This window comes from Sinohyriopsis cumingii, chromosome 1 (assembly GCF_028554795.1).
Source record: "Sinohyriopsis cumingii isolate HCF-2022 chromosome 1, ASM2855479v2, whole genome shotgun sequence".
NCBI lineage: Eukaryota > Metazoa > Mollusca > Bivalvia > Unionida > Unionidae > Sinohyriopsis > Sinohyriopsis cumingii.
In genome coordinates, this window is record NC_142961.1 from 23,412,107 (window position 1) to 23,438,317 (window position 26,211).

The 26,211-nt window shown below is 28.4% G+C and overlaps 1 protein-coding gene across 7 annotated transcripts in view; it reads left to right on the top strand.

Annotated features, from left to right (window-relative positions):
* LOC149806550 (putative 3',5'-cyclic phosphodiesterase pde-5) overlaps positions 1 to 26,211 on the top strand; it is a 256,230-nt gene that overhangs the window by 167,324 nt on the left and 62,695 nt on the right. The gene's annotated exons all lie outside the window — the stretch shown is intronic.

Here is a 26,211-nt window from a genome sequence, read left to right on the forward strand (position 1 = left end):
ATGTTGTGCTTTGTGTAACAGGAAAAAATTAATAATCAGTCAGTAAAAAATTCTCTTTTCAAAGTAATGAGTAGACATTTTTTTACTTATTTAAAGTCCTGATGAAATTGCTCATTCTTATGTCAAATTATTTTAAATAGTGTTCATCATAGATAATTTATACATGAACAGGAAGCACAAATGTTATTGGGACCTGAATTTAAAAGTCATATCATCAGATCTGAACATGCGTAAATTATATTTATTCTGAATATTTATAGCATTAAAATGATTTCTGCAATAAAACTAACCGTTCATTATAGTTTTGTAGTTTGTCTGCTGTTAATGAAGATGAAAAAGAAATGTGAATGATTGTCATTTTACATGAAGTGTATTTAAGCATACACTTCATCTTCATGTAGTAAATAGAAAACTGTCACTCTATAACTTTTATTAATGTTTGATATGTTTGATACATTAGAGACAGAGAAACTTTTTAAAAAATGCAACAAAAAGAAATTTTAAAAAAATGAAAATAAATGGCCTTATGAAAATTAAATTATGGCATGTTTAAAGACTAAGTAACCCAACACACTAAATATCTCAAGAATTTTTCAGAACAAATTGTTGAATGGTATGTGAGTTATATAATTATATGAAATGGTATGTGGATTATATAATTATATGAAATGGTATGTGGATTATATAGATATAGGAAATGCATCTGTTGCAAAAATAACTATTGATAAGAATCACAAAGGCAATTATGTGAAAATGCAGCATATTCCATTTTTTTATACAGATATCAAAATATGTAATTTTACATTTTCAACAATGATAATGTTTATTTTTTGCTTCCTGATCATTTAATTGCTTTCACACAGATAACTTTGCTCCTCATGTTTAAACTCCTCTCTGAGCGACAATAATGTCCATAATTTGTAAGATCTAGAGGCTTTTAAAGCAAGATCAAGATGTTTTAAATTTTTGTTTGTTTGTAAACCAGGAAGTAGACAGGAAATAATGTTAGACCGATTTATATTGTGCTGCCATCTATCAAATTAAAGAGATACTGCTGACTATGATCATTGGTTGCAGGAGTAAATAATTGTTGTCTTCACTGCAGATTAAGTTACTCTCTTTGTTATCCTTACGCCGTAAAAAGGAATTATGATCAATTATTCAGTACTTTTATTATGGAAGGCACATCCTTATGATGACGGACAGTATTTCAAGGGAGGTAATTACATAATATGTACAAGTAAGCTCATTGTCATGCTGGTCTTGTAATTCTTAAAATTAGCTGATTTTAAAGGCAACAGTTGTTTTAGCTGCCATATAGTGACCAAAATAGTTTTCAAATGAATACTATTAGGAATAGTTCACTGATTTTTTTTTTGGGAGGGGGGTTGGTTAACTTTGTTGCAAAGCTTTAATTTTTCTTAAAGAAATCATTTCCAGAATGAGATTACATTTTAGAAATCTGAACCACTAGGGATGCTTTAAGCATGACATTGAGCAAAAGGATGGAATAAATAATTAACAATTGATAATAAGTAACTTAAAACACTCAATGGTATTATATAACACAAATCCACAGATTAATGGAAAAATCATTGCAGCTGATGGTTGATCTCTTGACTGAATATACACAAATGCTTCTATAGTGCAATGTGCAGGTATAAAAACAGTGCTTTCTCCCTTATCCATTGTGCTGAGGGAGGGAACAGTTTTGACTAAGGGAGATAACCATTAAGTGAGGTGTAATACATATGTAAAGCACTAATTATCCAGACCTATTGGGAGAAAACCAGTTGTCTGGATAATTAACTGTAATGAATTGGGGATTTTTATGTTATTGGGGAAATATTATTGGGGACGTCATTTACTGGGGACATAATGGAAGTCCATACTAATGAACAATGCAGATTATTGGCATCCAGAACACTGGAATTCTGGCTTAAACATGACGGAGAGAGAAATGAGAAAGTGGCTGTTAATGGTTCAGGGAGACAGGATTGTATATGCAATTTGTCATGTCTTTATTCAGTGAATCAATTATATATTGTAATTATGCAGCTTTTATCTATGAGAAACGTTCTTAATTATTCATTTCATTATTTCAGTGCAATAAAAAATGAGAAAAGGTATATTGCTGTTGATTATACCTCAGTCCAGTATAGCAAATAAAGGAAATAGCACTAGGTTTTCAATTCATAGCTCACCTCTACAAAGTAGAGTAGAGTTATTGTACTGCGACTCATGTTAGCATCAGCGTTGGCATCCACATATATAGAACTATTAGTATATGTACATTCTTACTGCATCTCAACCATTCTTTCATTCTAGGTCATAGGCAACAATTTGAAGTGAGTTTTATAATACCTACTCTTTGGCAAGTGAGCTAAGGGTTCTAAATTTGTATTTATAAAGTATGCCCATTCAGAGGGGCCAAAATTTTATTGTCAAGATCATTTTAGTCTGAATTTATTTTTGCATAATAAGGTCAAACAAAAAAATGTGTTTCAGGTCAGATGACCATCCCTGTTTCTCACTGACAAACCTAGCACTTTTTTCCCCCATGGTTAAATTAAAAAAAAAAATTAAAAAAATAAATTAAAAATCACATAAACACTTTATATATATATATTGTTTAAAGAAAGACCTGCCTACTCTAATTTCAAAAGCAGCGCAATAGGAAATGTATTTTTTTCTTGGCCTAATTATTGTTTTCAATGGTTACTGGACTCTTTTGAAAGTGGTATAGAAGTGAGCTATGTAATTGTTGATTACGTTCTGGTTTGACTTTCAAATACTTAAGATAACTTTGATGATTTTCCATAAGTTTTACAATTCTAAATAAAGTACTGTACTTTTCTGATGATACGACCATGCTTGTTGATAAGGCACTTTTCAACATTTACAAAATTCAGGCAAATTTTCATCAAAGAAAACCTTGTCCACTGATAAACCTACGCTCCACTCTTCATCACATCACAATACAGAACCCCAAGGCTAATCATGGCAGAAGTACTGTACATTTGATAGGCTATGGAATGTATGTACAGACACATTGTTTTTTTGTTTTTTTATAGATCTCCAATACTTAGTAGAGGGATAGTTTTCAGGTTCTCAGTAGAGAGAAATTCTTTGTTTTAATAGATTTCAAGTTCTCTGTTTTAGAAAACAATAGTTTCCATGTCCTCGGTAAAGCGAAATTTAAAAAAAAATAGATTTCAAAACTTCATTAGAGAGAAATATTTTGTTTTTGATAGATTTCATGTCCTCAGTAGACATAAAGGCTTTTGATAGATTTTAAGAGAAAAAGTTTTGTTATGATAATTTAAATTTTCTTACTGACATATATGCATTCTTAATACAGGTTCTGGAAACATTAAATGTGTAATCAAAGTGACCCAGAATTGTGTTTGGATCTGGAGCTTAAGAGAAGGAATAAATATAAAGTTCACCATGAATAATGTGTAGTATATATTAATACATAACAGTCTTTCTACCATGATAAAACTTGTCTGGGGGAGGGAAGGGAGGGCACTCCAATAAACGTAAGGTTAAAAAGAAAGTAAGGGGTGGGCATATCTTCAGACAGAATATATCCATAGGTTAAACTGAACCAAATGTTGTGAAATGGAGGGTTGTGTTAATCAACAAACTTACTATCAGATGAATAGGGGTATTTGGATTTCAGATTTGTTATTTACAACAAGACAATTCCATCGGATTTGAGATTTATTATTTACAACAAGACAATTCCATCGGATTTGAGATTTATTATTTACAACAAGACAATTCCATCGGATTTGAGATTTGTTATTTACAACAAGACAATTCCATCGGATTTTGTTATTTACAACAAGACAATTCCATCTGATTCGAGATTTGTTATTTATAACAAGACAATTCCATTGGATTTGAGATTTGTTATTTACAACAAGACAATTCCATTGGATTTAAGATTTGTTATTTACAACAAGACAATTCCATCGGATTTGAGATTTATTATTTACAACAAAACAATTCCATCTTTCATAATAGTATGAACAATGAATACTTTATTTTTCTTGGAATCAAATTATTTGTGTTACATGGATGATACATTTGGTCCTTCAAGAATACTTTATTTTTCTTGGAATCAAATTATTTGTATTACATGGATGATACATTTGGTTCTTCAAGAATACTTTATTTTTCTTGGAATCAAATTATTTGTGTTACATGGATGATACATTTGGTCCTTCAAGAATATTTTTCTTGGAATCAAATTATTTGTGTTACATGGATGATACATTTGGTCCTTCAAGAATACTTTATTTTTCTTGGAATCAAATTATTTGTATTACATGGATGATACATTTGGTCCTTCAAGAATTATTTATTTTTCTTGGAATCAAATTATTTGTGTTACATGGATGATACATTTGGTCCTTCAAGAATTATTTATTTTTCTTGGAATCAAATTATTTGTATTACATGGATGATACATTTGGTCCTTCAAGAATACTTTATTTTTCTTGGAATCAAATTATTTGTGTTACATGGATGATACATTTGGTCCTTCAAGATTTAATGTAGCAAGAAGTCACCAAGAACAATATGAACCATAATGAAATCCAAAATAGATAAGAGTGATTGTCCAGAGAAATCAAGTTTTTAGGAAGAAAAACATTGGATTGTGTAATCGATAATTATGAAAAGTACATTACAAATGTATTTAATACTATTACTGAATGCAAGATAAGAATTTTGTATGCAAAGATGAAAGTCATTTTTAGTCAGTTATTTAGATATACCACTTATATTTTTCAGCTGGGAACACAAATAATGAAAATCACTCAAATACGTTCTAGATGACATCATGCAATCAATTTCATATCTGATTACCTATACTAGCATTAGCATACATTTATGCACAGGTAGAAAATTACAGTCTAGTGCTATTTTTTTACAATATAAACTTCACTTTTTCTCATTTTCTCTTGCATATTTTCTAACAAAAGTTTGAAAATGTATGTTGTTTGGGATTTACTACTAACAAAAGATTGAGTGTGTATGGTGTTTGGGATTTAACATCAGTAACATAGATAGTAAGATTGTTTTAAATAGTATTTTCTAAAAGTGGTTTTAAACAATATAGTTTTTATATTTTTATTTATATTTGAGCTTATCTGAAAGAAAGGTTATATAGTATGGCTGTGTTCTGTTTTGGTAAAAGTTACAAATTATTTATGATAAAAAGTACCTGAACTCCTGAGTCCATATCATATGTTCATTTACTTGGACCTTCAAATTATTTATGATAGAAAGTACTTGAACACCGGAGTACATATTGTATGTTCATTTACATAGGACATCACCATGCTGAATCATGAAATCACATGGTATCTTCAAATACATTTCACTAGGCATGGTAGAGCATTGGACTCATAATCCAAAGGTGTATATTTAAATGTGTTAAAGTGCAATAAAAATCAGCCAACCATTGAATAGCAATACCTTATATGGTAAGAATTACAGTATAATGTCTACTGGCTGTGAACAAAATATCAACAAATAACTTTCATTAACCCTAGCATGTATTGAATTTTGTTTATTTATTTACTTTGTTTGTTCGTTTGTTTGTTTTTACATAACATTTACTTATGTCCAAGTCATAAATCCACTGTCAAAAATTAATGGATTTAGCATTTTTTTAAGCATAATTATGAAATTTTTAAACTTCATACTTATTTTATTTAGATTTAAGTAACTAAGTTAATATATATTCAGTTTGTTTCTGAAATACGTTCTTTGGGATTATTTGACCACAATGTATTGAGCTTAAATTCAGTGTGTGTCTTAATGACCTTGCATTCATTGTATCTTAATGACCTTACTTTCACTGTGTCTTAATGATCCAAAACTCAACATGTGGATCTCATTTATCCTAAATTCAACATGTGGATCTTAATGATCCTAAATTCAACATGTGCATAATATTAATCCTAAATTCAACATGTGGATCTTAATGATCCTAAATTCAACATGTACATAATATTTATCCTAAATTCAACATGTGCATCATATTAATCCTACATTCAACATGTGGATCTTAATGATCCTAAATTCAACATGTGGATCTTATTTATCCTAAATTCAACATGTGGATCTTAATGATTCTAAATTCAACATGTGGATCTTATTTATCCTAAATTCAACATGTGCATTTTAATGATCCTAAATTCAACATATGCATCTTTTTTATCCTAAATTCAACATGTGCATCATATTAATCCTAAATTCAACATGTGGATCTTATTTATCCTAAATTCAACAAGTGGATCTTATTTATCCTAAATTCAACATGTGCATCATATTAATCCTACATTCAACATGTGGATCTTATTTATCCTAAATTCAATATGTGCATCTTATTTATCCTAAATTCAACATGTGGATCTTATTTATCCTAAATTCAACATGTGCATTTTAATGATCCTAAATTCAACATATGCATCATATTAATCTCAAATTCAACATGTGGATCTTATTTATCCTAAATTCAACATGTGCATTTTAATGATCCTAAATTCAACATATACATCTTTTTTATCCTAAATTCAACATGTGCATCATATTAATCCTAAATTCAACATGTGCATCATATTATCCTAAATTCAACATGTGCATTTTAATGATCCTAAATTCAACATATGCATTTTATTTATCCTAAATTCAATATGTGGATCTTAATGATTCTAAATTCAACATGTGGATCTTATTTATCCTAAATTCAACATGTGCATTTTAATGATCTTAAATTCAACATATGCATCTTTTTTATCCTAAATTCAACATGTGCATCATATTAATCCTAAATTCAACATGTGCATCATGTTAATCCTAAATTCAACATGTGGATCTTATTTATCCTACATTCAACATGTGCATCATATTAATCCTAAATTCAACATGTGGATCTTATTTATCCTAAATTCAACATATGCATTATATCTATCCTAAATTCAACATATGCATTATATCTATCCTAAATTCAACATATGCATCTTTTTTATCCTAAATTCAACATGTGCATCATATTAATCCTAAATTCAACATGTGCATCATATTTATCCTAAATTCAACATGTGCATCATATTTATCCTAAATTCAACATATGCATCATATTTATCCTAAATTCAACATGTGGATCTTATTTATCCTAAATTCAACATATGCATCATATTTATCCTAAATTCAACATGTGGATCTTATTTATCCTAAATTCAACATATGCATCATATTAATCCTAAATTCAACATGTGGATCTTATTTATCCTAAATTCAACATGTGCATCATATTTATCCTAAATTCAACATATGCATTTTAATGATCCTAAATTCAACATATGCATATTTATCCTAAATTCAACATGTGGATCTTATTTATCCTAAATTCAACATATGCATCTTATTTATCCTAAATTCAACATATGCGTCATATTAATCCTAAATTCAACATGTGGATCTTATTTATCCTGAATTCAACATATGCATTTTAATGATCCTAAATTCAACATGTGGATCTTATTTATCCTAAATTCAACATGTGGATCTTATTTATCCTAAATTCAACATGTGCATCTTATTTATCCTAAATTCAACATGTGGATCTTATTTATCCTAAATTCAACATGTGCATTTTAATGATCCTAAATTCAACATGTGCATCATGTTAATCCTAAATTCAACATGTGGATATTATTTATCCTACATTCAACATGTGCATCATATTAATCCTAAATTCAACATGTGGATCTTATTTATCCTAAATTCAACATATGCATTATATCTATCCTAAATTCAACATGTGGATCTTATTTATCCTAAATTCAACATGTGCATTTTAATGATCCTAAATTCAACATGTGCATCATATTTATCCTAAATTCAACATGTGCATCATATTTATCCTAAATTCAACATATGCATCATATTAATCCTAAATTCAACATGTGGATCTTATTTATCCTAAATTCAACATGTGGATCTTATTTATCCTAAATTCAACATATGCATCATATTTATCCTAAATTCAACATGCGGATCTTATTTATCCTAAATTCAACATATGCATTATATTTACCCTAAATTCAACATGTGGATCTTATTTATCCTAAATTTAACCTGTGCATCATATAATCCTAAATTCAACATGTGGATCTTATTTATCCTAAATTCAACATGTGGATCTTATTTATCCTAAATTCAACATATGCATCATATTAATCCTAAATTCAACATGTGGATCTTATTTATCCTAAATTCAACATGTGGATCTTATTTATCCTAAATTCAACATATGCATCATATTTATCCTAAATTCAACATGTGGATCTTATTTATCCTAAATTCAACATATGCATTATATTTACCCTAAATTCAACATGTGGATCTTATTTATCCTAAATTCAACATGTGCATCATATAATCCTAAATTCAACATGTGGATCTTATTTATCCTAAATTCAACATGTGGATCTTATTTATCCTAATTTCAACATAAGCATCATATTTATCCTAAATTCAACATGTGGATCTTATTTATCCTAAATTCAATATATGCATCATATTAATCCTAAATTCAACATGTGGATCTTATTTATCCTAAATTCAACATGTGCATCATATTTATCCTAAATTCAACATATGCATTTTAATGATCCTAAATTCAACAGATGCATATTTATACTAAATTCAACATGTGGATCTTATTTATCCTAAATTCAACATATGCATCTTATTTATCCTAAATTCAACATATGCATCATATTAATCCTAAATTCAACATGTGGATCTTATTTATCCTAAATTCAACATATGCATTTTAATGATCCTAAATTCAACATGTGGATCTTATTTATCCTAAATTCAACATGTGGATCTTATTTATCCTAAATTCAACATGTGCATCTTATTTATCATAAATTCAACATGTGGATCTTATTTATCCTAAATTCAACATGTGCATTTTAATGATCCTAAATTCAACATATGCATCATATTAATCTTTAATTCAACATGTGGATCTTATTTATCATAAATTCAACATGTGCATCATATTAATCCTAAATTCAACGTATGGATCTTATTTATCCTAAATTCAACATGTGGATCTTATTTATCCTAAATTCAACATGTGCATTTTAATGATCCTAAATTCAACATGTGGATCTTAATGATCCTAAATTCAACATATGCATCTTATTTATCCTAAATTCAACATGTGGATCTTATTTATCCTAAATTCAACATGTGGATCTTATTTATCCTAAATTCAACATGTGCATTTTAATGATCCTAAATTTAACATGTGCATCATATTAATCCTAAATTCAACATGTGGATCTTAATGATTCTAAATTCAACATATGCATCTTATTTATCCTAAATTCAACATGTGGATCTTATTTATCCTAAATTCAACATATGCATCATAATAATCCTAAATTTAACATGTGCATCATATTAATCCTAAATTCAACATGTGGATCTTAATGATTCTAAATTCAACATATGCATCTTATTAATCCTAAATTCAACATGTGGATCTTATTTATCCTAAATTCAACATGTGCATTTTAATGATCCTAAATTTAACATGTGCATCATATTAATCCTAAATTCAACATGTGGATCTTAATGATTCTAAATTCAACATATGCATCATATTAATCCTAAATTCAACATGTGGATCTTATTTATCCTAAATTCAACATATGCATTTTAATTATCCTAAATTCAACATGTGGATCTTATTTATCCTAAATTCAACATGTGGATCTTATTTATCCTAAATTCAACATGTGCATCTTATTTATCCTAAATTCAACATATGCATCATATTAATCCTAAATTCAACATGTGGATCTTATTTATCCTAAATTCAACATGTGCATCATATTTATCCTAAATTCAACATATGAATTTTAAAGATCCTAAATTCAACATGTGCATCATATTAATCCTAAATTCAACATGTGGATCTTAATGATCCTAAATTTAACATGTGCATGATATTAATCCTAAATTCAACATGTGCATCATATTAATCCTACATTCAACATGTGGATCTTAATGATTCTAAATTCAACATATGCATCATATTAATCCTAAATTCAACATGTGGATCTTATTTGTCCTAAATTCAACATGTGCATTTTAATGATCCTAAATTCAACATGTGGATCTTAATGATCCTAAATTCAACATATGCATCTTATTTATCCTAAATTCAACATGTGGATCTTATTTATCCTAAATTCAACATGTGGATCTTAATGATTCTAAATTCAACATGTGGATCTTATTTATCCTAAATTCAACATGTGCATTTTAATGATCCTAAATTCAACATATGCATCTTTTTTATCCTAAATTCAACATGTGCATCATATTACTCCTAAATTCAACATGTGGATCTTATTTATCCTAAATTCAACATGTGCATCATATTAATCCTACATTCAACATGTGGATCTTATTTATCCTAAATTCAACATGTGCATCTTATTTATCCTAAATTCAACATGTGGATCTTATTTATCCTAAATTCAACATGTGCATTTTAATGATCCTAAATTCAACATATGCATCATATTAATCTCAAATTCAACATGTGGATCTTAATGATCCTAAATTCAACATGTGCATTTTAATGATCCTAAATTCAACATATACATCTTTTTTATCCTAAATTCAACATGTGCATCATATTAATCCTAAATTCAACATGTGCATCATATTATCCTAAATTCAACATGTGCATTTTAATGATCCTAAATTCAACATATGCATTTTCTTTATCCTAAATTCAATATGTGGATCTTAATGATTCTAAATTCAACATGTGGATCTTATTTATCCTAAATTCAACATGTGCATTTTAATGATCCTAAATTCAACATATGCATCTTTTTTATCCTAAATTCAACATGTGCATCATATTAATCCTAAATTCAACATGTGCATCATGTTAATCCTAAATTCAACATGTGGATCTTATTTATCCTACATTCAACATGTGCATCATATTAATCCTAAATTCAACATGTGGTTCTTATTTATCCTAAATTCAACATATGCATTATATCTATCCTAAATTCAACATATGCATCTTTTTTATCCTAAATTCAACATGTGCATCATATTAATCCTAAATTCAACATGTGCATCATATTTATCCTAAATTCAACATGTGCATCATATTTATCCTAAATTCAACATATGCATCATATTAATCCTAAATTCAACATGTGGATCTTATTTATCCTAAATTCAACATGTGGATCTTATTTATCCTAAATTCAACATATGCATCATATTTATCCTAAATTCAACATGTGGATCTTATTTATCCTAAATTCAACATATGCATTATATTTATCCTAAATTCAACATGTGGATCTTATTTGTCCTAAATTCAACCTGTGCATCATATAATCCTAAATTCAACATGTGGATCTTATTTATCCTAAATTCAACATGTGGATCTTATTTATCCTAAATTCAACATGTGGATCTTATTTATCCTAAATTCAACATATGCATCATATTAATCCTAAATTCAACATGTGGATCTTATTTATCCTAAATTCAACATGTGGATCTTATTTATCATAAATTCAACATATGCATCATATTTATCCTAAATTCAACATGTGGATCTTATTCATCCTAAATTCAACATATGCATTATATTTATCCTAAATTCAACATGTGGATCTTATTTATCCTATATTCAACATATGCATCATATAATCCTAAATTCAACATGTGGATCTTATTTATCCTAAATTCAACATGTGGATCTTATTTATCCTAAATTCAACATATGCATCATATTTAACCCAAATTCAATATGTGGATCTTATTTATCCTAAATTCAACATATGCATCATATTAATCCTAAATTCAACATGTGGATCTTATTTATCCTAAATTCAACATGTGCATCATATTTATCCTAAATTCAACATATGCATTTTAATGATCCTAAATTCAACATATGCATATTTATCCTAAATTCAACATGTGGATCTTATTTATCCTAAATTCAACATATGCATCTTATTTATCCTAAATTCAACATATGCATCATATTAATCCTAAATTCAACATGTGGATCTTATTTATCCTAAATTCAACATATGCATTTCAATGATCCTAAATTCAACATGTGGATCTTATTTATCCTAAATTCAACATGTGGATCTTATTTATCCTAAATTCAACATGTGCATCTTATTTATTCTAAATTCAACATGTGGATCTTATTTATCCTAAATTCAACAAGTGCATTTTAATGATCCTAAATTCAACATATGCATCATATTAATCTTAAATTCAACATGTGGATCTTATTTATCCTAAATTCAACATGTGCATCATATTAATCCTAAATTCAACGTATGGATCTTATTTATCCTAAATTCAACATGTGGATCTTATTTATCCTAAATTCAACATGTGCATTTTAATGATCCTAAATTCAACATATCGATCTTAATGATCCTAAATTCAACATATGCATCTTATTTATCCTAAATTCAACATGTGGATCTTATTTATCCTAAATTCAACATGTGGTTCTTATTTATCCTAAATTCAACATGTGCATTTTAATGATCCTAAATTCAACATGTGCATCATGTTAATCCTAAATTCAACATGTGGATCTTATTTATCCTACATTCAACATGTGCATCATATCGATCCTAAATTCAACATGTGGATCTTATTTATCCTAAATTCAACATATGCATTATATCTATCCTAAATTCAACATGTGGATCTTATTTATCCTAAATTCAACATGTGCATTTTAATGATCCTAAATTCAACATGTGCATCATATTTATCCTAAATTCAACATGTGCATCATATTTATCCTAAATTCAACATATGCATCATATTAATCCTAAATTCAACATGTGGATCTTATTTATCCTAAATTCAACATGTGGATCTTATTTATCCTAAATTCAACATATGCATCATATTTATCCTAAATTCAACATGTGGATCTTATTTATCCTAAATTCAACATATGCATTATATTTATCCTAAATTCAACATGTGGATCTTATTTATCCTAAATTCAACCTGTGCATCATATAATCCTAAATTCAACATGTGGATCTTATTTATCCTAAATTCAACATGTGGATCTTATTTATCCTAAATTCAACATATGCATCATATGAATCCTATATTCAACATGTGGATCTTATTTATCCTAAATTCAACATGTGGATCTTATTTATCCTAAATTCAACATATGCATCATATTATCCTAAATTCAACATGTGGATCTTATTTATCCTAAATTCAACATATGCATTATATTTATCCTAAATTCAACATGTGGATCTTATTTATCCTAAATTCAACATGTGCATCATATAATCCTAGATTCAACATGTGGATCTTATTTATCCTAAATTCAACATGTGGATCTTATTTATCCTAAATTCAACATATGCATCATATTTATCCTAAATTCAAGATGTGGATCTTATTTGTCCTAAATTCAACATATGCATCATATTAATCCTAAATTCAACATGTGGATCTTATTTATCCTAAATTCAACATATGCATCATATTTATCCTAAATTCAACATGTGCATCATATTTATCCTAAATTCAACATATGTATTTTAATGATCCTAAATTCAACATATGCATATTTATCCTAAATTCAACATGTGATCTTATTTATCCTAAATTCAACATATGCATCTTATTTATCCTAAATTCAACATATGCATCATATTAATCCTAAATTCAACATGTGGATCTTATTTATCCTAAATTCAACATATGCATTTTAATGATCCTAAATTCAACATGTGGATCTTATTTATCCTAAATTCAACATGTGGATCTTATTTATTCTAAATTCAACATGTGCATCTTATTTATCCTAAATTCAACATGTGGATCTTATTTATCCTAAATTCAACATGTGCATTTTAATGATCCTAAATTCAACATATGCATCATATTAATCTTAAATTCAACATGTGGATCTTATTTATCCTAAATTCAACATGTGCATCATATTATTCCTAAATTCAACGTATGGATCTTATTTATCCTAAATTCAACATGTGGATCTTATTTATCCTAAATTCAACATGTGCATTTTAATGATCCTAAATTCAACATGTGGATCTTAATGATCCTAAATTCAACATATGCATCTTATTTATCCTAAATTCAACATGTGGATCTTATTTATCCTAAATTCAACATGTGGATCTTATTTATCCTAAATTCAACATGTGCATTTTAATGATCCTAAATTCAACATGTGCATCATGTTAATCCTAAATTCAACATGTGGATCTTATTTATCCTACATTCAACATGTGCATCATATTAATCCTAAATTCAACATGTGGATCTTATTTATCCTAAATTCAACATATGCATTATATCTATCCTAAATTCAACATGTGGATCTTATTTATCCTAAATTCAACATGTGCATTTTAATGATCCTAAATTCAACATGTGCATCATATTTATCCTAAATTCAACATGTGCATCATATTTATCCTAAATTCAACATATGCATCATATTAATCCTAAATTCAACATGTGGATCTTATTTATCCTAAATTCAACATGTGGATCTTATTTATCCTAAATTCAACATATGCATCATATTTATCCTAAATTCAACATGTGGATCTTATTTATCCTAAATTCAACATATGCATTATATTTATCCTAAATTCAACATGTGGATCTTATTTATCCTAAATTCAACCTGTGCATCATATAATCCTAAATTCAACATGTGGATCTTATTTATCCTAAATTCAACATGTGGATCTTATTTATCCTAAATTCAACATATGCATCATATTAATCCTAAATTCAACATGTGGATCTTATTTATCCTAAATTCAACATGTGGATCTTATTTATCCTAAATTCAACATATGCATCATATTTATCCTAAATTCAACATGTGGATCTTATTTATCCTAAATTCAACATGTGGATCTTATTTATCCTAAATTCAACATATGCATCATATTTATCCTAAATTCAACATGTGGATCTTATTTATCCTAAATTCATTATATGCATTATATTTATCCTAAATTCAACATGTGGATCTTGTTTATCCTAAATTCAACATGTGCATCATATAATCCTAAATTCAACATGTGGATCTTATTTATCCTAGATTCAACATGTGGATCTTATTTATCCTAAATTCAACATAAGCATCATATTTATCCTAAATTCAACATGTGGATCTTATTTATCCTAAATTCAACATATGCATCATATTAATCCTAAATTCAACATGTGGATCTTATTTATCCTAAATTCAACATGTGCATCATATTTATCCTAAATTCAACATATGCATTTTAATGATCCTAAATTCAACATATGCATATTTATCCTAAATTCAACATGTGGATCTTATTTATCCTAAATTCAACATATGCATCTTATTTATCCTAAATTCAACATATGCATCATATTAATCCTAAATTCAACATGTGGATCTTATTTATCCTAAATTCAACATGTGGATCTTATTTATCCTAAATTCAACATGTGCATCTTATTTATCATAAATTCAACATGTGGATCTTATTTATCCTAAATTCAACATGTGCATTTTAATGATCCTAAATTCAACATATGCATCATATTAATCTTAAATTCAACATGTGGATCTTATTTATCATAAATTCAACATGTGCATCATATTAATCCTAAATTCAACGTATGGATCTTATTTATCCTAAATTCAACATGTGGATCTTATTTATCCTAAATTCAACATGTGCATTTTAATGATCCTAAATTCAACATGTGGATCTTAATGATCCTAAATTCAACATATGCATCTTATTTATCCTAAATTCAACATGTGGATCTTATTTATCCTAAATTCAACATGTGGATCTTATTTATCCTAAATTCAACATGTGCATTTTAATGATCCTAAATTTAACATGTGCATCATATTAATCCTAAATTCAACATGTGGATCTTAATGATTCTAAATTCAACATATGCATCTTATTTATCCTAAATTCAACAATTGGATCTTATTTATCCTAAATTCAACATATGCATCATATTAATCCTAAATTCAACATGTGGATCTTAATGATTCTAAATTCAACATATGCATCTTATTTATCCTAAATTCAACATATGCATCATATTAATCCTAAATTCAACATGTGGATCTTATTTATCCTAAATTCAACATATGCATTTTAATGATCCTAAATTCAACAAGTGGATCTTGTTTATCCTAAATTCAACATGTGGATCTTATTTATCCTAAATTCAACATGTGCATCTTATTTATCCTAAATTCAACATATGCATCATATTAATCCTAAATTCAACATGTGGATCTTATTTATCCTAAATTCAACATGTGCATCATATTTATCGTAAATTCAACATATGCATTTTAATGATCCTAAATTCAACATGTGCATCATATTAATCCTAAATTCAACATGTGGATCTTAATGATCCTAAATTTAACATGTGCATCATATTAATCCTAAATTCAACATGTGCATCATATTAATCCTACATTCAACATGTGGATCTTAATGATTCTAAATTCAACATATGCATCATATTAATCCTAAATTCAACATGTGGATCTTATTTGTCCTAAATTCAACATGTGCATTTTAATGATCCTAAATTCAACATGTGGATCTTAATGATCCTAAATTCAACATATGCATCTTATTTATCCTAAATTCAACATGTGGATCTTATTTATCCTAAATTCAACATATGCATCATATTTATCCTAAATTCAACATGTGGATCTTATTTATCCTAAATTCAACATATGCATTATATTTATCCTAAATTCAACATGTGGATCTTATTTATCCTAAATTCAACCTGTGCATCATATAATCCTAAATTCAACATGTGGATCTTATTTATCCTAAATTCAACATGTGGATCTTATTTATCCTAAATTCAACATATGCATCATATGAATCCTATATTCAACATGTGGATCTTATTTATCCTAAATTCAACATGTGGATCTTATTTATCCTAAATTCAACATATGCATCATATTATCCTAAATTCAACATGTGGATCTTATTTATCCTAAATTCAACATATGCATTATATTTATCCTAAATTCAACATGTGGATCTTATTTATCCTAAATTCAACATGTGCATCATATAATCCTAAATTCAACATGTGGATCTTATTTATCCTAAATTCAACATATGCATCATATTTATCCTAAATTCAAGATGTGGATCTTATTTGTCCTAAATTCAACATATGCATCATATTAATCCTAAATTCAACATGTGGATCTTATTTATCCTAAATTCAACATGTGGATCTTATTTATCCTAAATTCAACATATGCATCATATTTATCCTAAATTCAACATGTGCATCATATTTATCCTAAATTCAACATATGTATTTTAATGATCCTAAATTCAACATATGCATATTTATCCTAAATTCAACATGTGATCTTATTTATCCTAAATTCAACATATGCATCTTATTTATCCTAAATTCAACATATGCATCATATTAATCCTAAATTCAACATGTGGATCTTATTTATCCTAAATTCAACATATGCATTTTAATGATCCTAAATTCAACATGTGGATCCTATTTATCCTAAATTCAACATGTGGATCTTATTTATCCTAAATTCAACATGTGCATCTTATTTATCCTAAATTCAACATGTGGATCTTATTTATCCTAAATTCAACATGTGCATTTTAATGATCCTAAATTCAACATATGCATCATATTAATCTTAAATTCAACATGTGGATCTTATTTATCCTAAATTCAACATGTGCATCATATTATTCCTAAATTCAACGTATGGATCTTATTTATCCTAAATTCAACATGTGGATCTTATTTATCCTAAATTGAACATGTGCATTTTAATGATCCTAAATTCAACATGTGGATCTTAATGATCCTAAATTCAACATATGCATCTTATTTATCCTAAATTCAACATGTGGATCTTATTTATCCTAAATTCAACATGTGGATCTTATTTATCCTAAATTCAACATGTGCATTTTAATGATCCTAAATTCAACATGTGCATCATGTTAATCCTAAATTCAACATGTGGATCTTATTTATCCTACATTCAACATGTGCATCATATCGATCCTAAATTCAACATGTGGATCTTATTTATCCTAAATTCAACATATGCATTATATCTATCCTAAATTCAACATGTGGATCTTATTTATCCTAAATTCAACATGTGCATTTTAATGATCCTAAATTCAACATGTGCATCATATTTATCCTAAATTCAACATGTGCATCATATTTATCCTAAATTCAACATATGCATCATATTAATCCTAAATTCAACATGTGGATCTTATTTATCCTAAATTCAACATGTGGATCTTATTTATCCTAAATTCAACATATGCATCATATTTATCCTAAATTCAACATGTGGATCTTATTTATCCTAAATTCATCATATGCATTATATTTATCCTAAATTCAACATGTGGATCTTATTTATCCTAAATTCAACCTGTGCATCATATAATCCTAAATTCAACATGTGGATCTTATTTATCCTAAATTCAACATGTGGATCTTATTTATCCTAAATTCAACATATGCATCATATTAATCCTAAATTCAACATGTGGATCTTATTTATCCTAAATTCAACATGTGGATCTTATTTATCCTAAATTCAACATATGCATCATATTTATCCTAAATTCAACATGTGGATCTTATTTATCCTAAATTCATTATATGCATTATATTTATCCTAAATTCAACATGTGGATCTTGTTTATCCTAAATTCAACATGTGCATCATATAATCCTAAATTCAACATGTGGATCTTATTTATCCTAGATTCAACATGTGGATCTTATTTATCCTAAATTCAACATAAGCATCATATTTATCCTAAATTCAACATGTGGATCTTATTTATCCTAAATTCAACATATGCATCATATTAATCCTAAATTCAACATGTGGATCTTATTTATCCTAAATTCAACATGTGCATCATATTTATCCTAAATTCAACATATGCATTTTAATGATCCTAAATTCAACATATGCATATTTATCCTAAATTCAACATGTGGATCTTATTTATCCTAAATTCAACATATGCATCTTATTTATCCTAAATTCAACATATGCATCATATTAATCCTAAATTCAACATGTGGATCTTATTTATCCTAAATTCAACATATGCATTTTAATGATCCTAAATTCAACATGTGGATCTTATTTATCCTAAATTCAACATGTGGATCTTATTTATCCTAAATTCAACATGTGCATCTTATTTATCATAAATTCAACATGTGGATCTTATTTATCCTAAATTCAACATGTGCATTTTAATGATCCTAAATTCAACATATGCATCATATTAATCCATCATATTAATCTTAAATTCAAGATGTGGATCTTATTTATCATAAATTCAACATGTGCATCATATTAATCCTAAATTCAACGTATGGATCTTATTTATCCTAAATTCAACATGTGGATCTTATTTATCCTAAATTCAACATGTGCATTTTAATGATCCTAAATTCAACATGTGGATCTTAATGATCCTAAATTCAACATATGCATCTTATTTATCCTAAATTCAACATGTGGATCTTATTTATCCTAAATTCAACATGTGGATCTTATTTATCCTAAATTCAACATGTGCATTTTAATGATCCTAAATTTAACATGTGCATCATATTAATCCTAAATTCAACATGTGGATCTTAATGATTCTAAATTCAACATATGCATCTTATTTATCCTAAATTCAACATGTGGATCTTATTTATCCTAAATTCAACATATGCATCATATTAATCCTAAATTTAACATGTGCATCATATTAATCCTAAATTCAACATGTGGATCTTAATGATTCTAAATTCAACATATGCATCTTATTTATCCTAAATTCAACATATGCATCATATTAATCCTAAATTCAACATGTGGATCTTATTTATCCTAAATTCAACATATGCATTTTAATGATCCTAAATTCAACATGTGGATCTTGTTTATCCTAAATTCAACATGTGGATCTTATTTATCCTAAATTCAACATGTGCATCTTATTTATCCTAAATTCAACATATGCATCATATTAATCCTAAATTCAACATGTGGATCTTATTTATCCTAAATTCAACATGTGCATCATATTTATCGTAAATTCAACATATGCATTTTAATGATCCTAAATTCAACATGTGCATCATATTAATCCTAAATTCAACATGTGGATCTTAATGATCCTAAATTTAACATGTGCATCATATTAATCCTAAATTCAACATGTGCATCATATTAATCCTACATTCAACATGTGGATCTTAATGATTCTAAATTCAACATATGCATCATATTAATCCTAAATTCAACATGTGGATCTTATTTGTCCTAAATTCAACATGTGCATTTTAATGATCCTAAATTCAACATGTGGATCTTAATGATCCTAAATTCAACATATGCATCTTATTTATCCTAAATTCAACATGTGGATCTTATTTATCCTAAATTTAACATGTGCATCATATTAATCCTAAATTCAACATGTGGATCTTAATGATTCTAAATTCAACATATGCATCTTATTTATCCTAAATTCAACAGGTGCATTTTAATGATCCTAAATTCAACATGTGGATCTTAATGATCCTAAATTCAACATATGCATCTTATTTATCCTAAATTCAACATGTGGATCTTATTTATCCTAAATTTAACATGTGCATCATATTAATCCTAAATTCAACATGTGGATCTTAATGATTCTAAATTCAACATATGCATCTTATTTATCCTAAATTCAACATGTGGATCTTATTTGTCCTAAATTCAACCTGTGGATCTTATTTATCCTGAATTCAACATATGCATCATATTAATCCTAAATTCAACATGTGGATCTTATTTATCCTAAATTCAACATATGCATCATATTAATCCTGAATTCAACATGTGGATCTTATTTATCCTAAATTCAACATGTGCATCAAATTTATCCTAAATTCAACATATGCATTTTAATGATCCTAAATTCAACATGTGCATCATATTAATCCTAAATTCAACATGTGGATCTTAATGATTCTAAATTCAACATATGCATCTTATTTATCCTAAATTCAACATATGCATCATATTAATCCTAAATTCAACATGTGGATCTTATTTATCCTAAATTCAACATATGCATCATATTTATCCTAAATTCAACATGTGGATCTTATTTATCCTAAATTCAACATGTGCATCATATTTATCCTAAATTCTACATATGCATTTTAATGATCCTAAATTCAACATGTGCATCATATTAATCCTAAATTCAACATGTGGATCTTAATGATCCTAAATTTAACATGTGCATCATATTAATCCTAAATTCAACATGTGCATCATATTAATCCTAAATTCAACATGTGGATCTTAATGATTCTAAATTCAACATATGCATCTTATTTATCCTAAATTCAACATGTGGATCTTATTTATCCTAAATTCAACATGTGCATTTTAATGATCCTAAATTCAACATGTGGATCTTAATGATCCTAAATACAACATATGCATCTTATTTATCCTAAATTCAACATGTGGATCTTATTTATCCTAAATTTAACATGTGCATCATGTTAATCCTAAATTCAACATGTGGATCTTAATGATTCTAAATTCAACATATGCATCTTATTTATCCTAAATTCAACATGTGCATTTTAATGATCCTAAATTCAACATGTGGATCTTAATGTTCCTAAATTCAACATATGCATCTTATTTATCCTAAATTCAACATGTGGATCTTATTTATCCTAAATTTAACATGTGCATCATATTAATCCTAAATTCAACATGTGGATCTTAATGATTCTAAATTCAACATATGCATCTTATTTATCCTAAATTCAACATATGCATCATATTAATCCTAAATTCAACATGTGGATCTTATTTATCCTAAATTCAACATATGCATCTTATTTATCCTAAATTCAACATGTGGATCTTATTTATCCTAAATTCAACACGTGCATCATATTAATCCTAAATTCAACATGTTGATCTTAATGATTCTAAATTCAACATATGCATCTTATTTATCCTAAACTCAACATGCACATCTTAATGACCTTAAATTTGATATGTGTGGCTTAATGACTTTAAATTCAATGTGCATTGCAACATTTAAATTCAAAGTTGCATCATGTGGAGGGGGCTGGTAGCTTATTACCATATAAAGACTATCCTGTTTTTATGTTGTTGTTTTTTCTGAACCACTCACAGCAATATAGTTTCAACATTGTTTGACTGTTTCTTATGGACAGCTGTATGTTTAAATTCTGAAGCAGCTGTTTTCTTTAAATCTGCCTTGTTTTTTCCCTGATTTGTTAATCTGGCGGACAATTAAAATGAAGGTACCTTCAATCAAATTTACCTAAAGTACCTTAACTTTTATTGCTTTTTTATACAGGTTTTAGATTTTAATTTTTTGTAAAAGTTCCATTAACATTTTATTAAAACAGTGTCAGATTTTTAGTTCTCAAATTACTTCCTAATTTTTATTGCTGTAGTTTTCATATTAACAATTTGGTTTCCACAGGAAATACTGAATATTAGTCAAATTATTTACATTATGGTGTCAGATGAATAATGGTGGCCACTTACGGTTCTTGTTTTACTGCCACCTCATCAGTCACTTTTTACAAATGGAGCTAGATGGACATAACATAATGTGAAACAAGGAATGTTGAATTGAAACATTTCTGTTGATTTGTAGATCCAGGGTGACAACACCTTTTGACGTTTCCACACATAGCAAATTTTTCACTGACTGTGCAGAATTGGAATTTCGCATATTTTTCTAGTCATTTTTTTTATATTAAAAATTTGAATTTTATTACATTAGGGAAATTTCAAATCCTTATTGGCCAATAAATATGAAAAGTTTTGGTTGCTAGTTATATATTGCAGGTAGATTGTGATTCATACAAAGTGAAATCTTGTAGGTAAAAACAAACCTGACTTGCACTCCTGTTTTAAAAAAATGGATATTGTATATAGCTAAGCTTAACTTATTTTGATTGCAGATATTTGATGATTTGGGTGTGAAAGACTGCTGATTTTTGTGGAATAGATGCGGTCATCCTGTTGGTCTATGATGTACCCATCATATAATCAGTATTCTCCTAGCTTCTTAAATTGAAACTTTTACTCAACCATACTATTTTGTTTGAACTTTTGTTTGACCTTTTATATTCATATCAATACAAATTGCTCACTATGAAGAAGACAAAAGTCAAGAGATACATGTAAATATAATAAGCATGATTTTGTTAATAGCCAATCTAATTTGTTATTTTTAAGTCGTATAAAAACACCATTACAGTCTGCATATATGCCCACTTGTAAACTCTGTCTTAAAAATAGTAGAATATTATGTCTTATGATGGCACTAGAGCCTGAGTAAAGCATCATGAATTGTAATTAAACAGACACATTCATGGCAGATAAATAATGAATTGTGCAGATGGAAATTTAAATACAATAAATAAAATTCCCGAAATACCTGGGAACTGATGGTAATGTTTATAATTAATTATTGAGAAAGGTCAAGTAACAGATCTGGAAATATCTTATTCTTGATATGACTCTGTGGAATCTGACAAACAGCCAACATTGTGAAGTGAACAATTGAATATGAGTTCAGTTAATAAATAGTGAATTTGTTTTCTTACATAATCAATGCTGTAATGGAAACTTTACTTTTTCATTGTTTTGAAGTGAATATTGTGTTTGTGGTTAATAAATTTGACATGTTATATAATTCCTCATGTAAATTATAGAGTATACCAGTCTATATCTCCTTTTTATTCCTGAGATGTGGATAGGCAGGTAAACACCAACTGAAAACAGATTTTAGGGTGACATTGTATCACTCGCCCCTATCCCCCTCTTAATGATACCATTTTTACCTACTATATACCATTAACTCATCACCACCCCAAATGATGAGTGCATATTCATATTTTGCATCGATCACATTCACTAATTATTGCCCTGTTTGACAAAATTGGCTTAGCCCTATTCTAACCCATGCAACATTGTGTCCGTGGGTGGCTTAGTGGTCAGGGTGCTTGCAATTACAAATCACTCACACATCTCATCTTTTTCTGCATGTCTGACTGTCAGCTTGACCATCATGAGTATGTGAGTAAAATTGCCAGTAGCTTCCAGTGGGTCAGCAGGTCTTACTGGCATCTTTTCACATTCTTCTCCAACCAAAATAGTGTGGCTGTCAAATATAACCTATCGTTTACTGAAAAATGGCATTAAACACCACAAAACCCATACAGTCTTACTGTCCTTCCATCCTTCTGTCTATCTGTCAGTAATTTGGTTTCTGTACACTAACTTTACTGGGATTTGTTGGATTTTAAATAAATTTTGTATACAGCTTTATCAGACATCACAGGAGTTTGATTTCCAGCTTATTACATTGTATGCTAGAAGAGTTATGGCCCATGATTGCTTTTTTTCCAAAACTTTATCTTTTGCAGCGTAAATTTACTAAGGATTGTTAGATTTCAAATTTGACATGCTGTTTTATATTGATAAGACATTGAATTATTTTGATTTCCCACATTCTACAGTATCATTTGCTAGAGTTATGCTCCAAAACTGATTGTCCTCTTGATGTTGGTTTGCTTTATTTCTCAACAAAATATAGTATGTTGCTTCATACAGATGAGACCTGGAGCAAACTTAATTTCCAGCATTCCACAATATCTTTTATAGGAGTTATGGTGCCTGATTCAGCTTTCATCCTCCTAGCTTTGATTTTCATACCATAACTTCACTCTGCTTGGCTGGATTTCAACCAAATTTGGTGATAAATATGTAGCTTTATTCCACAACATAATTTTACAAGAGTTAAGGCCCCTGATTGCCTAATCTCCATGCTTTGATTTTCAAAGCATAACCCTACTAAGCTTTTTTGGATTTCAACTAAATTTTGTATGCTTTATATTAACAAGATGCTGAATGAGATAAATTTCCATCATTCAAGCATTCACCAGCATCATTAACCTGACTTCTGCCCTTGATTGCTGATCCTTTTGACTTTGGTTTCTGCAGCTTAACTAGGATATTTTGAACTTCAACTAAATTTGACATGTAACTTGTTTGACTGATGAGAACTTGATGAAGATGGGTTTCCACCATTCCAAATGTCCACTACAGGAGTTATTGCCCCTGATTGTCCACCCTCCTTATTCTGGTTTCCACTGCATAATTTTACTATGCTTTCTTGGATTTCAATCAAATTTCACATGTAATTTGATACACACAAGACCTTGAATAAGTGTAATGTCTAGTCTTCCACTTTTTTTATCATTAAAACAGTCATTGCCCCTTATTATTATCTATCCTCTAATTTTGGTTTCTGCAGCATAGTTTTAATAAGGGATGTTAAATTTCAGTAAAATTATCATGTACTTTTTTATTGATGAGACTTTGAATAAGTTGGATTTACAGTATCACATGCTTTCATTTGGAGGAGTCATGTCTCCTGAACATCCTTTTTGTAACATTTCGATTTACAGCACGGTAAATCTGCTAAAAGTCCTATTGAGCATATTGTAATAGGACTGTCATTTGCAATGCAAACATCACTATTTGTATTATGCTGGGCACTTTATGATGTACCCATCACTGATGTTTGCCCTTTGGAATATACTCATCACTAATCGTGTATGCTGGTTCTTTGCAATGCACCCATCACTAATTATAGCATGCTGGCCCCTTTATGATGCACCCATCACTGATACTTGCCCCTTGGCAATACACCCATCACTAATTGTAGTATGCTGGCCCTTTGTAATGCACATATCATTGATACTTGCCCTTTGCATTATAACCATCACTAATTGTAATATGCTGGTCCTTTGCAATGCACCCATCACTAATTGTAGTATACTGGGCCCATTAGGATGTACCCATCACTGATGCTTGACCTTGGCAATGCACCCATCATTAATCTCTCTACAAATGTGGAGTAATGTCAT